This window comes from Coenobita brevimanus, chromosome 30, assembly GCF_032717465.1.
Source record: "Coenobita brevimanus isolate Jiangsu-jjx chromosome 30, ASM3271746v2, whole genome shotgun sequence".
Taxonomy (NCBI): domain Eukaryota; kingdom Metazoa; phylum Arthropoda; class Malacostraca; order Decapoda; family Coenobitidae; genus Coenobita; species Coenobita brevimanus.
This window is the reverse complement of record NC_136983.1, coordinates 10,850,402-10,864,781: the sequence shown is the minus strand read 5'-3', so window position 1 is coordinate 10,864,781 and position 14,380 is coordinate 10,850,402.

The window sequence follows — 14,380 nt, the reverse complement described above, 5'->3', positions numbered from 1 at the left end:
CATTTCTTTCAATGCCTTTGCTGTTTCTGAGTTTATGACAACTTCATCTGCAAACCTTGAATGGTATTGGTTTTCTCTATCTCTGTTCACTCCATTGTTGTCTTACTTTATCTGAAAATACTTTCATGGCATGCTGTAAATAATACTGGTGAAACTGTATCTCCCTGATGCACACCCTCCTCAATGTTAATTTTTTTCAAGTTTTTATGTAATTTATCTGCAGCAGTTCCCTCTTTATACATGATTTCGAGCCCTTTTACCATGTTCATATTTACTCCTTGTTCCCGGAATCAATGAATAATTGCTAAGTGCTCCACAGAGTCGAAAGCCTTTTCCTAATCACCAAAACCCAAGCACACCAGTTTATTACTATTTATTTTTTCAGTTACAGTAGCTGATTCTTAGTGTGTAGATGATCAGAAGTCGATTACCCACTTCGGAACAGTGTCTGCTCACGAGTTTGGTTTTTCTGTCAAAATTGTGGTTATTCTGATCGTAAGAACTTTAGTGAACAGTAGAAATAACTGATAATAAGCCAACGAGCCAACAGTTACTATGCTCTTTTGAGCCGTCTTTCATGTAAAGCAAAATAATTACTGCATTAGATCCAAGTTGCGAGATTTTTTTTTCTTCTACATTCACTGAGTAAACAAGTGGAAAAGCCTGTTTTGAGCTTCTGATCCTGCATCTGACAGTAAATCTGCTACTGTTCCATCTTTTCCTGGGGCCTTCCCTGTTTTCATTCTATTGTGAGAAATGTCTACTTCGTCTGTGGCACCTCGAGTATTTGTGTCGATTGAGAAGTTAGCTATTGGAACATTGCCATTGATGTATACAGTTCTTTGTAAAATTCTCCAACTCTCTTCATCATTCTATCTTTACATTTAATGACTTCACCGTTTCTGTCATTCAGTGGTATAATTTATTGCCTACCTACTGCCCCTTTTTTTATTCGGACCCATTTCAGACTTTTTCCTTTTTGACGGTTTCTTTGATCTGATCCATGTTTCTCCTTCTTTTTCTTCCCTCTGTCTCTTATTGACAGGTTCATTTATTTCTGGTCTTTCTATTTCGGCTTTGTTTTTACTTTCAACCCTTTTCTTCATTTCATGAGCTCTTGGGTCATATTTGAATATATTTTGGTTTTGGCTGTATTACTTTCCCTACTATCTCTGCTGATTCTCTTAGCACTTTTGTTAGTGTATCATTCAACTTCTCAGTGTTATATTCAGCATAACTGAGAACCTGAAATCAGTTCGTTATTTCTAGGTGAAAGGCTGCTTTTGATACGTTTACTTTTATTGCACATATCTTTTAATTTTTAATCAGTTTCTTTCTTTCACATCTGAAATTGAATCTGGCTATGCAGCCCACCAATCTAGAGTCGCTTCATATCTTCACAATGTTGATAGCTGTGACATTTATGATCATGTTAAATTATCTGCCATAATGAAAACTATCCAGTTCTTTGCTGCTCCAGATCCATTTTCTCCCAATTCTTTTGTGAACGACTGTGTTCATTATTCTCATGTTACACATTACAGAAATTTTTGCAAACATGTCTTCTCTGCCATTCGTTTCTCTCACTCAGATTTTTCCCATTTATTCTTCTCCATTTTTCTATTTGCCAACATTTGCATTGAAGTCTCCCATGAGTATAGTATATCTGGTATTATCATCTTCCATTATCTGGATTATAAAGTTTCCATTTCTTAATCTGTGTTTCGAAAAGTCAGTGCATATATTTGTAATACATTCTGGGCGTACGTTCTGCCTAGTGTAATTACAGTCCATGCTATCCTATCAGATACATTGTTGAATTTAGCAGTGTTCTCTACACGATTTCCATTAATTAGAAAGCCTACACCTCTAACCCTATCATTTTGCTTTTCTCTGAAAAAAAATAAAAAAGGTGGTTGCTATCCTGGAGCTGAATTAATATTTCTTCTTCTCTGTGGATGTCACTCACATCTTCAAGTATCCCACCTAATATTTTCTAATTCAGCCATTAAGGTATTAAATGTGTAATATTCTGTGAGGTGTATTACATTGTACATGTAGAGCTTTATGAATTTCATTTTTTTTTAATGTTCCTGTCTCTGATTTGTGGAGACAATGCCTACTCACTTTCGGTGGCACACTACCTGTAAGCACAGGAGGCAGTGTGGCTGGAACCTTAGTAGATGGTGATCCAACAGGAACAATGGTGAAATCATTAACAGTAGAATTCATTCTTCATTGGTGGAATTGTGACAAATCATCTCACCTCCCTGCAACATACCTTTTAGAAACTTTTTTTTTTTTTTTATGCCACCATATTCAGTATATTTGGTTGAACCCTAAACATCCGTATGGGGTCCCATGGTCCGTGCCGTATAAGGAGTACCTTTTATATCTGTAAGGCCTTCCCCTATCTGCCATCCCAGGATGCGCCACAAGGTAGAAGTGGGATCCTGTCCCTGGATATATATATTGTTACGTCCAGATCCCATACTGCCACGTGCTCCAACAGCACTAGTTCAGTATAAGAAGGGCATCAACCAGTGAATTATTCTTCATAAGGACTGTCTTTCAGTGTACACAAGATCAGCTCAGGCGTCACGATAACATAAGCTTCTCACGTTCGTTGTTTTTCTTTACCAAGTGAACACAGTGTGTGCTTGCCAGCTACATTCCACTGATTTCACAAGTATCGGAGCTGCATTAACTTCACAAGACCACAAGTAAAACTGAAGTGACTGAAACTAATCTATTCTCTCCCCCATCCTTTTATAACCTTGCTCGAAACTCAAAAGTTCTGGGACATGCTCCTAGCAACAACAGTTGTCTGTGATAGAGACGTCCAGACTATTCCAGAGGTTTCTTACACTCTAAATGCTTTATCATACTCACTAAAATTAAATTACATAATTTTACAGTCACCTAAATAAAACATTATAGAGAAAAAGAGAATACAAATTAATGCATAACTTGACAAAATAGCTCTGCTCACAACAGCAGACTATCTGGCAACTCTAACTAGTAACTGGAGAGGTGCGAAACACTGGGGATTTTCCACTAGCACTCCTGTGTCTCAACACTACCTCCCCCTCTAATCCTTTTGCTGTCCCGACAAAATTACACAATATTTACAAACATAATCCTCAATCCATACTAAACATTTAATTATACACAAGATAGTCCTTCAACTGATCAGGTCTTCTCTTAAGCCGCTTCCGATGACATCCCTGCTCCTACACACAATCAGTTCCTCCTGGGATGACTTGGTCCTCTTCCCAATTCACTCTGAAGGATAACTGACATCATCCTTTAGTGCTTTAGCTCCTTGATCCTCCTCGACATCATTGGCTACGGGTGTGCACGATTCCTCAGGGATGTCCCAGTTGTACTGTCCTTATCCATGGTACTGCCACAGACGATTTACTTGTACCACCTTTGGGTGAAACATCCTGCCTCCCCAAATCCGCTACGTTACGTCCGGAAGGCAGTACATCACAGTGTAAGGCCCATCCATTAGACTGTGCAGCTTTGGTGACTGTTCTTCCTTCCACTGAGAACTGTGTATCCAAACTCTCTTTATCATCAGTGAAGCTTGCTTCATTTGCCTTGGCAACATAGTTGTGCTTCATCATTTCACCTGAAAATTTTAGAGCTCCTTATACTTGATGAGGTACTTCAGCCAGGCTTTCCTGAAGATGCTTCACATAGATGAAGGTGTCTGTAAGCAGCTTTTCACCAGGTGGTCTTCCCATTAACAGATCAACTGGCAATCGTAACTCGTAGCCCAGCATCAGCTCTGCAGGGGTGTAGCTGGTAGACTCGTGGAATGCAGACCAATATGCCATCAGCAATGCTGGTAATTTCTGGTCTCATTCCGGCTGTCCCTCTACACAGTACTTTGCCAGTTTTTGTCCCAGGGTCCAGATCATCCCCATTTTTTTTTTTTTTTTTCATGTTCAGTTTAATTTACTTTCATTCCTTTTACCTTTCTCTTATCAACATAATCTTTCACTGGTTGTTTATTGCATTCACACTTAATTTACATTGCAGATTACCATTTACATCAGTTTTTTTTTTCGTATATGGTACCCAACTTCACTTATAATCCCTATGTTCACCTTTCTCTTCATCATCATCACTATCATTAATCATCATCATCGTCATTAATTTCATCATAATCTGTTGATTGCACTCATAACTAATTTATTAATCATTCTTTTACAAATGTCCAACTTTCTTTTATTCCTTCCTCCCTCTCGCTTTTTCATGCAACAGTAATCTGTAAACCATATCCATTAGTTTCCCTTCCTTTTACCCCTTCTTTTCTTACCTTCATCTCTTTCATCATTGTTACATTCACACCCACTTTAAATTCACTAAACCGTTTATTTTTACCGTTTCCATCAGTTTTTTTATTTTCTTTCCCCTCACAGAAACCAGTTTTATAAATACTATTCCATTATTCCAGTCGCTTAGAATATGCATTCACTCTTAAGCCCACAATCTTTTACCCTATTCTCGTGTATACCGCGCATTACCATAAAAGTGTCACCATTTAAAGCTTTTCCTACTGCAAAAGTCCTCGCTGTGCTCATCCCATACAAAATTAGCTTTATTGTTAATATTATGCGGAGCTTACAAAAGCAGCGTGGTGGTAGGTGTTCGATATCACCAAGCACTTCCATATAGTGTTGCCTACATCTTTCTTCATCTTTATCTTTCATTTTCTCTATCTGCCCTCATCTCTTCCTATTTCTCTCATTCTTCCTCCCAATCTTTTGTTTTTACTCTTTTCACTTCGGGTGGCTCCACACTGAGTGGCAAGTCTGAAGCTTTCCTGTAACCAGGAAACCAATCCAAACGCTGAATAGTAAACATATATAATATGGGGAGTATTATGTGTCTCTGTTCAGTTGGATGAAATGATGAATATGGGGTTCAAACTGGTACCAAACCTCTACACAATTCCTCGTACCTCAGTGTTGCTCGGCGCTGTCTTCCGCAACTTGGAACATGGGTTCACTGCACGAAACCACTCTGCAAGGGCGGTTGCATGCCACTGACAGACCGGATTTACTCAACAATAAGAAAAAACAGCAACAATTTAGGCAGTGTGGAGCCACACCAACGCACACCCTCACACTTGCCCGCATCTCCCTTCCATCTTTAGCTAGTTCCAATCCCGTGAGACCTCCATTCCTCGTCACTCTTGTTCAGTTTTCTTTGAATTAGCAACTCGTCTGTTTCCCCTCACTCATTTGATACCCCTCCACAGCTCCCTTTAATCTCGAAATTGTTTTATTTTTTACTCTCTAATGAACAAGTTTGTGTAACCGATGAAGTGCACTCTAATTGGCTGGATAATTTGGCACTGGATTCTTATCTGACTGTTGGTGGATGTGTATTGACTCTCAGTCCTATATTCTAAGTGGCGTTGGAGATTTTGTGAAACTCTTTCATTAACGATTTATTGGATTCGTCATATCTTATCTTCCTGCATGTTATTTATGCAAACTATGTCGATATTAAAATGGAATAACTGACTTACAGAAGAATGTTCAATTGTAATATGCAGAATTCATCTTTAAAAAGAAAGATGCAACGAAGGTTCATATGACGCCTTTGTACACCATCTATCCATCCATCTATCACTCTATCCTCCCATCAACATATATTTAGCTATCTATCTATCTCTCCATCCATCCACTTATTTCTCTAGCTATCTCTTTTTAATTTCTTAATCCCGTAAGGTGTCGCCATAAACAAAACATGTCCTCGTCGCTCAATCCTCTGCCTTTTGGGTGCCTCCCCCCCGCCTCCTCCAACTCACACCTGCCTTCTCATATATCTGTTCACTTCATCCCTCCGTCTTATCATTGGTTTCCCACTCCCCCTCTCCTCCTCCACCTCAGTCAAATACTCTCCTAATCAGTCTCTCATTCTCCATCCTCTCCACATGGCTAAACTATCTCAGACTATTTCTCTTAACGGCGTCAGTCACATACACTTCAGCACTACAGCTCCCCGTTATTTCCTAATTTGTCTGTATTTACACGCAGCGAAATATCAATCACTGTGCATCTGTAGCTTAGGTCGAGATGTACAATCCTCTTCTTGAGTGTATGTGTGGGAAAGATACATTTTAAAGTTGTACATTTTATTTTAAATACACCAAGCTATAAACACTTTTCATTTGTATATTTCTTTATATATGCGCATGCGTGTGTGTGCATAAAAATAACCATCGATTTTCCTTTTTTCTTACTGTTTGTGCTCACATTTCTCTCCTCTGGCAGTGATCCTGCCTTATATGATTACACCCGACAAGTTAATACACACTGATCAATGAGTACGAAGAAATTTTCTCGCTCTGCCAAATCCATGGAATGGCCAGAGGGAGATGAAAATGATCACACCATGTATTATTTGAGGAGGGGAAAAACTTACCTTTTGAGTTGGGTGGGAAATCGACAAATGCAGATGATTATACACCATCAGCCACAAGCAGAAATGGGAATGGACAGGTCATGCTATTTGTATAAAAGATAGACGGACAATCAGCGTAACTTAGTGGCAACCCAAGGATGGAGTGAAATTAATAGGCAAAGAACTTGATGGAAATTCAGGAATAAGCTGGGCCTGGATAACATGCTAACAGCCGATAGGTCAAAGAGGAGAAAGATGAGAGGGGACTTCATCCGACAGTGGACTGTCCAAGGCTGTTGTTGTTGTTTTCTGTTGCTGTTGTTGTTGTTGGAATAACTATTCAGATAAACAATATATAATAAAATATACGAAAATATGCAGTTCGGAGGAAAATAATATGCGAGATCAATATTTAGTGTGAATAGAGAATATATTTCCCTTTTGCCGGTCCGGCAACTCACAACCATTTTCTGGATTCACACCGTGCATAAACGAATTTTCTAAGTTATATCCAACGTCCCTGTACTTCCTCCAAGAATTCCAAGCGAAATTCTCCCTCTCTTCCATCTTTCCTTGCACAGCATATTTGTACTGACAGTCCATAATATGAAAGTGTTATTGTTTGATGGCAGGTTAGGATAGCTTAGGTTACGTCAAATTAGGTTATTATAGATTAGATTAGGAAGGCTAAGTTAGATTAAATTAGGCTAGGTTTCGTCAGGTTAGATGCTTGATAGTGAAGAAGGCTGTTTCTAAAATGGAGAGTGTGAAGAGTTTCCAAATAGAATAACATTATCTGGACACTGCGTGAATAGAAATAAATAGACGTCTTCCTACTGTAGAAAAAAATGAAACCTCATACCGTCTATCCGTAAGATTATGGGTCATGGATGATGATGAGAGTGAATCTCTCTCTCTCTCTCTCTCTCTCTCTCTCTCTCTCTCTCCCTCTCTCTCCCATTACAGTAAATTTCTTCCCTCCATTGCCCCTCCGTAAATCTCTCCATGGGTTAGCAAAAAATACTAAACAAAACTCCTGTTCCTTTTGCCAATACAAATCATTTCCCTCTTTTCAAGTAAAACCAAAAAAGGACCACATTATCATCCATCCCACTATCCCATTCCTCTCCTTCATCCCACCATCTTTATTAGTTCTGACCCCCCTTCTCACCCATCCACTTCACCTCCCCCCAGTCTAACCCCAACCCCTATATCCCTTCTCTCCCCGCCAACCCCTCAAATTCACCCCCGTTCCACCCTCACCACCTCTTTCAATTCCCTTCACACACCCCTCTACTCACCTACATCACTTCTATCTGATCTCCCCCATTTCATCTCCCCCACTTCACCCCCAGTGCAATCTACCCCACCCACCCTCGGTCCCTCCTATTCTCTCCCTTTTGTTTCATCCACATCACTCCCCTCCCCACCACCACTAATATTTCCCATCCCTTTAGCCCTCTCATTTTCACACACCCACACACCTAGGCCAAATATTATTTCATTTTCCCACCTACCCCACATATCCTCTCCTCCACCCTAGCGTATGGGTATCTGTCGCCTCTATATAAATTAGAACTACAGTAGCTATGTGGAGAAACTGGACCAAGCCTTCTTACAGTGGTTCTGCTTTATGAGCCTAACCCCCTCTGGTTGATTACAGGCACGTGTGCTTTTATCTTATCTTTCATCTTGCTTTTTCTTTATTCCCATCTCTTCCTCTTTCTTGCTTCTCTCTTTCATCTTCTCTTATCTGCCCTTCTCTTTTTTTCTCTCTCTTTTTGCTTCTCTTCTCGCTTATCTTCTTCCCTCTCTTATCATCTTTTCTCTTTTCTTTTTTTTCCCTCTCCCGTTATCTTCTCTCTCTCTCTCTCTCTCCCGATCTGATCACACTCGAACCTCTGACTTGCTCAGGCAAGGAAGTGCTCGGAACTCTCCTAGTCCCACTAAAATAGCGCCTGCCAAACGATTTGCTTGCTATGTGTGTGTACCAAGGAATATATATGGGACTTTATGGTGAATGAGGCTGGTGAGTAAACGTGTTGCCTTTTTTTGTGAGTTAGCAAGTACGCCTAGTTTTCAAATTAGGAAAAATGAGTGAGGTAATTCATGCGTTCAGGGAAAGGTTGAAAAGCTGGGGGAATGAGGCTGGAATGGTGAGTGCTAAGGCGATGTATGTAGAGGAAGTGGACGCAGAAGTGTTAGGGAAGGTAGATAACTTAGATACTAGACTAGTTAAGGTTGAGGCAAGGCTAGACAATAATGGTGGATGCCAGTTAGTCAACAAGGGAGGGTGCAAGGCTAAGATTCGGAACAGAGATATTATTGTGGCTAATAGGAATAGGTTTGAGGTACTAGATGATGAAGTGCACGATGATCCTAGTCTCATATTTGTCGAGAATTCTTTAATTACACTGGTCCACAGCCAAATGTTTCTGAACCAAAATAGTCAAACCTTACTAATCTGGGGTCGCTGTGAATAAAATTTTGCTTAAAATGTCTCACTGGCTCTGGTTTTTAAAACAATGCAGAAAGGTGTAAGCAAACCCTTATATTTTAATGGTCGTATATAGATCTTACTGTATGTCAGCAGCCTGCATCTCACAATTAATGAAAGTAATTAATAACGACATGGAAATGCAAGACGTGTCAGGCCATTATCACATGCTTCAGAAGAATTAAAAAATCGTTAAAATTAGGTATATCCACACCTAGCTCTTAAGTTTCAACAACACATCCGTATGATTAACAAAATAAATGTTTCTGATGACGAAAAATTGCTCTTGCACGATGAAGAAGAAACATGCGAAGGTTTGCAGTCTTCTTTCCTAATCACACCTGCAGAAACAAACCATTAGTTATGACGGGAAGATAATGGTAGATTTATTTGTGACTGAACTTACGGTGTGAGTAGGAAGGAGGAGGGTAGGACGTAGGGGACTGTGAGGATGGGAAAGGGAAGGGGGTAAGAGGGAGAGAGGGAGGAAAAGGATGAGAGGGAAGGAGGACGTGAGGGAGAAACGGAATGGGAAACGGGGGCTGGGACGGAGAGACGCAAGGAAGGAGAAAGAGAAAAGGACTTCGGTGACGGGAAAGAAGCCGGAAAGAAAAGGGAGAGAGAAAGAATGATAGAGTAGGGGAGGGAGAGAAGAATTTGATGAGAACGAGGAATGCTATGAGGGAGGAGAAAGAGATGATGGGAGGGAGTGGGATATTGGAACTGAGGAGAGGGAGTTGGGGGATGAGTAGGAAGAGGAGAAGAAGAGGAAGTGGGGTGGAAGAGATGCAGGGAGGGTGAGGGAGAGGAAAATAGAGGAGGTGGGGAGGAAAGCAAGAGAAAATATTAAAAGTGGAAAGAATGTAGGAGGCAATATGGCGCTGAGGATTCCTGTAACTGAAAACAGAAAGAAAGAGAGAAAAACAAGACACGAGACAAACGAAAGCAAGAATATGAAAGAAGAAGCACGAGGAAGGACGAAAAAAGAGAGACTTGCGAGGGTTAAGAAAAAGAAAAGAAGAGACGCTGGATAGCATATGATGTATGAGAGAGAGAGAGAGAGAGAGAGAGAGAGAGAGAGAGAGAGAGAGAGAGAGACAGAGACAGAGACAGAGACAGAGACAGAGAGAGACAGAGACAGAGACAGAGACAGAGACAGAGACAGAGAGAGAGAGAGAGAACGTATGGACAGGTCATACTATTTGTACAAAAGATAACAGACGGACAATCAGCGTAACTGAGTGGCAACCCAGGGATGGAGTGAAATTAAGCGGCAAAGAACTTGATGGAAATTCGGGAATATGCTGTGCCTGGATAACGTGCTAACAGCCGATAGGTCAAAGTGGAGAAAGATGAGAGGGGACTTCTTCCGACAGTGGACTGTCCAAGGCTGTTGTCGTTTTTTGTTGCTGTTGTTGTTGGAATAATTATTCAGATATACAGTATATAATAAAATATACGAAAATAATATGCGAGATCGTTATTTAGTACGAATAGAGAATATTTTTCCCTTTTGCCGGTCCGGCAACTTACTACCATTTTCTGTAATCACACTGTACATAAACGAATTTTCCAAGTTATATCCAACGTTCCAGTACTTCCTCCAAGAATTACAAGCGAAATTCTCCCTCTCTTCCATCATTCCTTGCACAGCATACAGTATGTGTACTGACAGTCCATAATATAAAATTGTTATTGTTTGATGGTTAAGATAGCATAGGCAGGTTAGGATTGTTTAGGTTACGTCAGATTAGGTTATTTTAGATTAGATTAGACCTCTGACTTGCTCAGGCAAGGACGTGCTTGGAACTCTCCTAATCCCACTAAAATAGCGCCTGCCCAACGGTTTCCTTGCTATGTGTGTGTACCAAGGAATATATAAGGGACTTTATGGTGAATGAGGCTGGTGTGTAAACGTGTTGCCTTTTTTGCGAGTTAGCAAGTACGCCTAGCTTTCAAATTAGGAAAAAAGAGTGTGGTAATTCATGCGTTCAGGGAAAGGTTGAAAAGCTGAGGGAATGAGGCTGGAATGGTGAGTGCTAAGGCGATGTATGTAGAGGAAGTGGAAAGTGTTAGCGAAGGTACATAACTAAGAAACTAGACTAGTTAAGGTTGAGGCAAGGCTAGACAATAGTGGTGGATGCCAGTTAGTCAAGGGAGGGTGCAAGGCTAAGATTCGGAACAGAAATATTATTTTGGCTATTAGGAATAGGTTTGAGGTAGTAGATGATGAAGTGCACGATGATCCTAGTCTCATACTTGTCCGGAATTCTTTGATTACAATGGTCCACAACGAAATGTTTCTGAACCAAAATAGTCAAACCTTACTAATCTGGGGTCGCTGTGAATAAAATTTTGCTTAAAATGTCTCACTGGCTCTGGTTTTTAAAACAATGCAGAAAGGTGTAAGCAAACCCTTATATTTTAATGGTCGTATATAGATCTTACTGTATGTCAGCAGCCTGCATCTCACAATTAATGAAAGTAGTCAACAACGACATGCAAAATGCTAGATGTGTCAGGTCATTTTCACATGCATCAGAAGAAAAAAAAAAAAAATCGTCAAAATTAGGTGTATCCACACCTAGCTCTTAAGTTTTAACAACACATCCGTATGATTAACAAAACATATGTCTCTGATGACTAAAAATTGCTCTTGCACGAAGAACAAGAAACATGCGAAGGTTTGCAGTCTTCTTTCCTAATCACACCTGCAGAAACAAACCATTAGTTATGACGGGAAGATAATGGTAGATATATTTGTGATCCAACTTACGGTGTGAGTAGGAAGGAGGAGGGTAGGACATAGGGGACTGTGAGGATGGGAAAGGGAAGGGAGTAAGAGGGAGAGAGGGAGGAAGAGGATGAGAGGGAAGGAGGACGTGAGGGAGAAACAGAATGGGAAACGGGGGCTGGGACGGAGAGACGCAAGGAAGGTGAGACTTCGATGACGGGAGGTAAATCGGAAAGAAAAGCGAGAGGAAGGGTGAGAGAAAGAAGGATGGATGAGGGGAGGGAGAGAGGAATTTGATGAGAACAAAGTAGGCTATGAGGGAGTAGAAGGGAGAGATGATGGGAGGGAGTGGGATATTGGAACTGAGGAGAGGGAGCTGGGGGATGAGTAGGAAGAGGAGAAGAGAAGGAGGTGGGGTGGAAGAGACGTAGGGAGGGTGAGGGAGAGGAAAAGAGGGGAGGTTAGGAGGAAAGAAAAAAAAAAAGTGAAAAGAATGTAGGAGGCAATATGGCGCTGAGGATTCCTGTAACTGAAAACAGAAAGAAAGAGAGAAAAACAAGACACGAGACAAAAGAAAGCAAGAATATGAAAGAAGAAGCGCGAGGAAGGACGAAAAAAGAGAGACTTGCGAGGGTTGAGAAAAAGAATAGACGCTGGATAGCATATGATGTATGAGAGAGAGAGAGAGAGAGAGAGAGAGTATCTGCTTCAGAAAGTCCGGTTAGTTAATTTTAATCTCTCCCAGATGTCATCATTTTTCCTGCAAATGTTGCCTTCTCATTTTGTTAAGCCTCCCTTGGTACTTTGTGCTATCTGACCTCAATATGTGTGTGTGTGTGTATGTGTGTGTGTGTGTGTGAGAGAGCATGCATGCATGCGTGCCTGTGTGTAGGTGAATGCATGCGTACGTTTGTGTGTGTGTGTGTGTGTGTGCGTGTGTGTGTGTGTGTGTGTGTGTGTGTGTGTGAGAGAGAGAGAGACAGAGACAGAGAGAGAGAGAGAGAGAGAGAGAGAGAGAGAGACCATTGGTGCGTGTGCTTGCGTGGTCTCTCTCTCTCTCTCTCTCTAAAACTGTGTGTGTGTGTGTGTGTGTGCGTGCTTATATATATATATATATATATATATATATATATATATATATATATATTATTTATATATATATATATATATATGTGTGTGTGTGTGTGTGTGTGTGTGTGTGCGTGTGTGTGTGTGTGTGTGTGTGTGTGTGTGGTTCTTGGCTCCTCAAATTTTGTAAAATATGGTGAATTTCTTTGTGCGTATGTCTTTGTCTCGTGTAAGGATGGTTGTGTGTACCTTTGTCTTGTGTGAGTATGATCGCGTGTGCGTTTGTCCCATGTCAGTTTTCGTGCGAGGCTGTTGCACTAGATACATGAGTGCATGATTTCTGTTATTTTAAGGTTTTCGTTCATAATGTAAAGAAAATGCCGTGCTGGAAAGTGGCCTTCACACTTGGTTAAAAAATGAAATGTTACTTTACTGAAATTTTGTGACTTCCTGATCCTGTAATTACGTTTTTTCCTTCTCTATGGTGGCGTGTTTTTCTATTATTTGAACTTTAATCTGTTTATTTTTTCCTGCATTCATATGTTTTTAATCAGCAGGTGAAAGTTTTTTCAAGATGCGTTACATGATATGAGTCAACTTTAGTCTCTTCACTGCGAGACGCTTTCCTAAGTATAATACGAGCGTCTGGGAGTAGGAAGACGAAATAGAACAGACGTAATCATAGTAAAGATGCGTTGTCTTTCAGTACAACCCCAACCCGTGTTTTTTATTTTGTTCCTGCTGTTTAATTACATCCACTTCAGGGTGAATTTCCCACAATGGAGTTAGAATGTCTCATTAATCTATTCAGTACAATAATGCTTTCTTTTATACTGTACTTCATTCTTGTCATTATCAAACGATGCACAATAACTTAGGTTTTGTTTTGCTTCCTGAAAAAGTTTCTGATAATAATGCTAACTTGGACTCCATTTCCTTGGGCTTCAGATACTTTCTACCATGACTCTCGCATCGTTCGATCAAGAGAAACCTCAATTCTCAAAGAAAAAATAATCCTACAGTAACGGTCTTATTATAATAGTGCGGAACGATGTAAGCAAACCCATATATTTTAACAGTCGTATATAGATCACATATAAGCAGCCTGCATCCCACAGCACTGAGAGTAGTCAACAACGACATGGAAATGCTAAAAGTATCATATCATTATCACAGGCATCAGAAAAATATCAAAATTAGGAGGTTTAACCACACATTTATGCTCTCAGGTTTTAACACCACTGCCGTATGTTTAATAAATATCTGTCTCTGATAACTAAGAATTACTCTTGCAGGAAGAACAAGAAACATGCGATGGGTTGCACTCTTCTTCCCTAATCACACCTGCAGAAATAAATTATTAGTTATGAAAGTATGATAATGGTTGTCTTGTTTGTGATTGAACGAACGGTGTGGGTGGGAAGGGGGAGGAGAGGAAGTGGGGGATTGTGAGTCACAATCCCCCACTTCCTCCCCTTGGATTGGAGAGGGAAGGGGGTAAGAGGGAGGGTTGGAGGAAGAGGAAGAGAGGGAGTGGGGAGGTGAAGGAGAAGGAGAATGGGAGACGGGGGCTGAGAGGGAGGGAGAGGTCGAGGCGAAGAAGGAGAGGGAGAAGGAGAAAGGGACTGCGCTGAAGTGAAGGGAAGGAAGCCGGA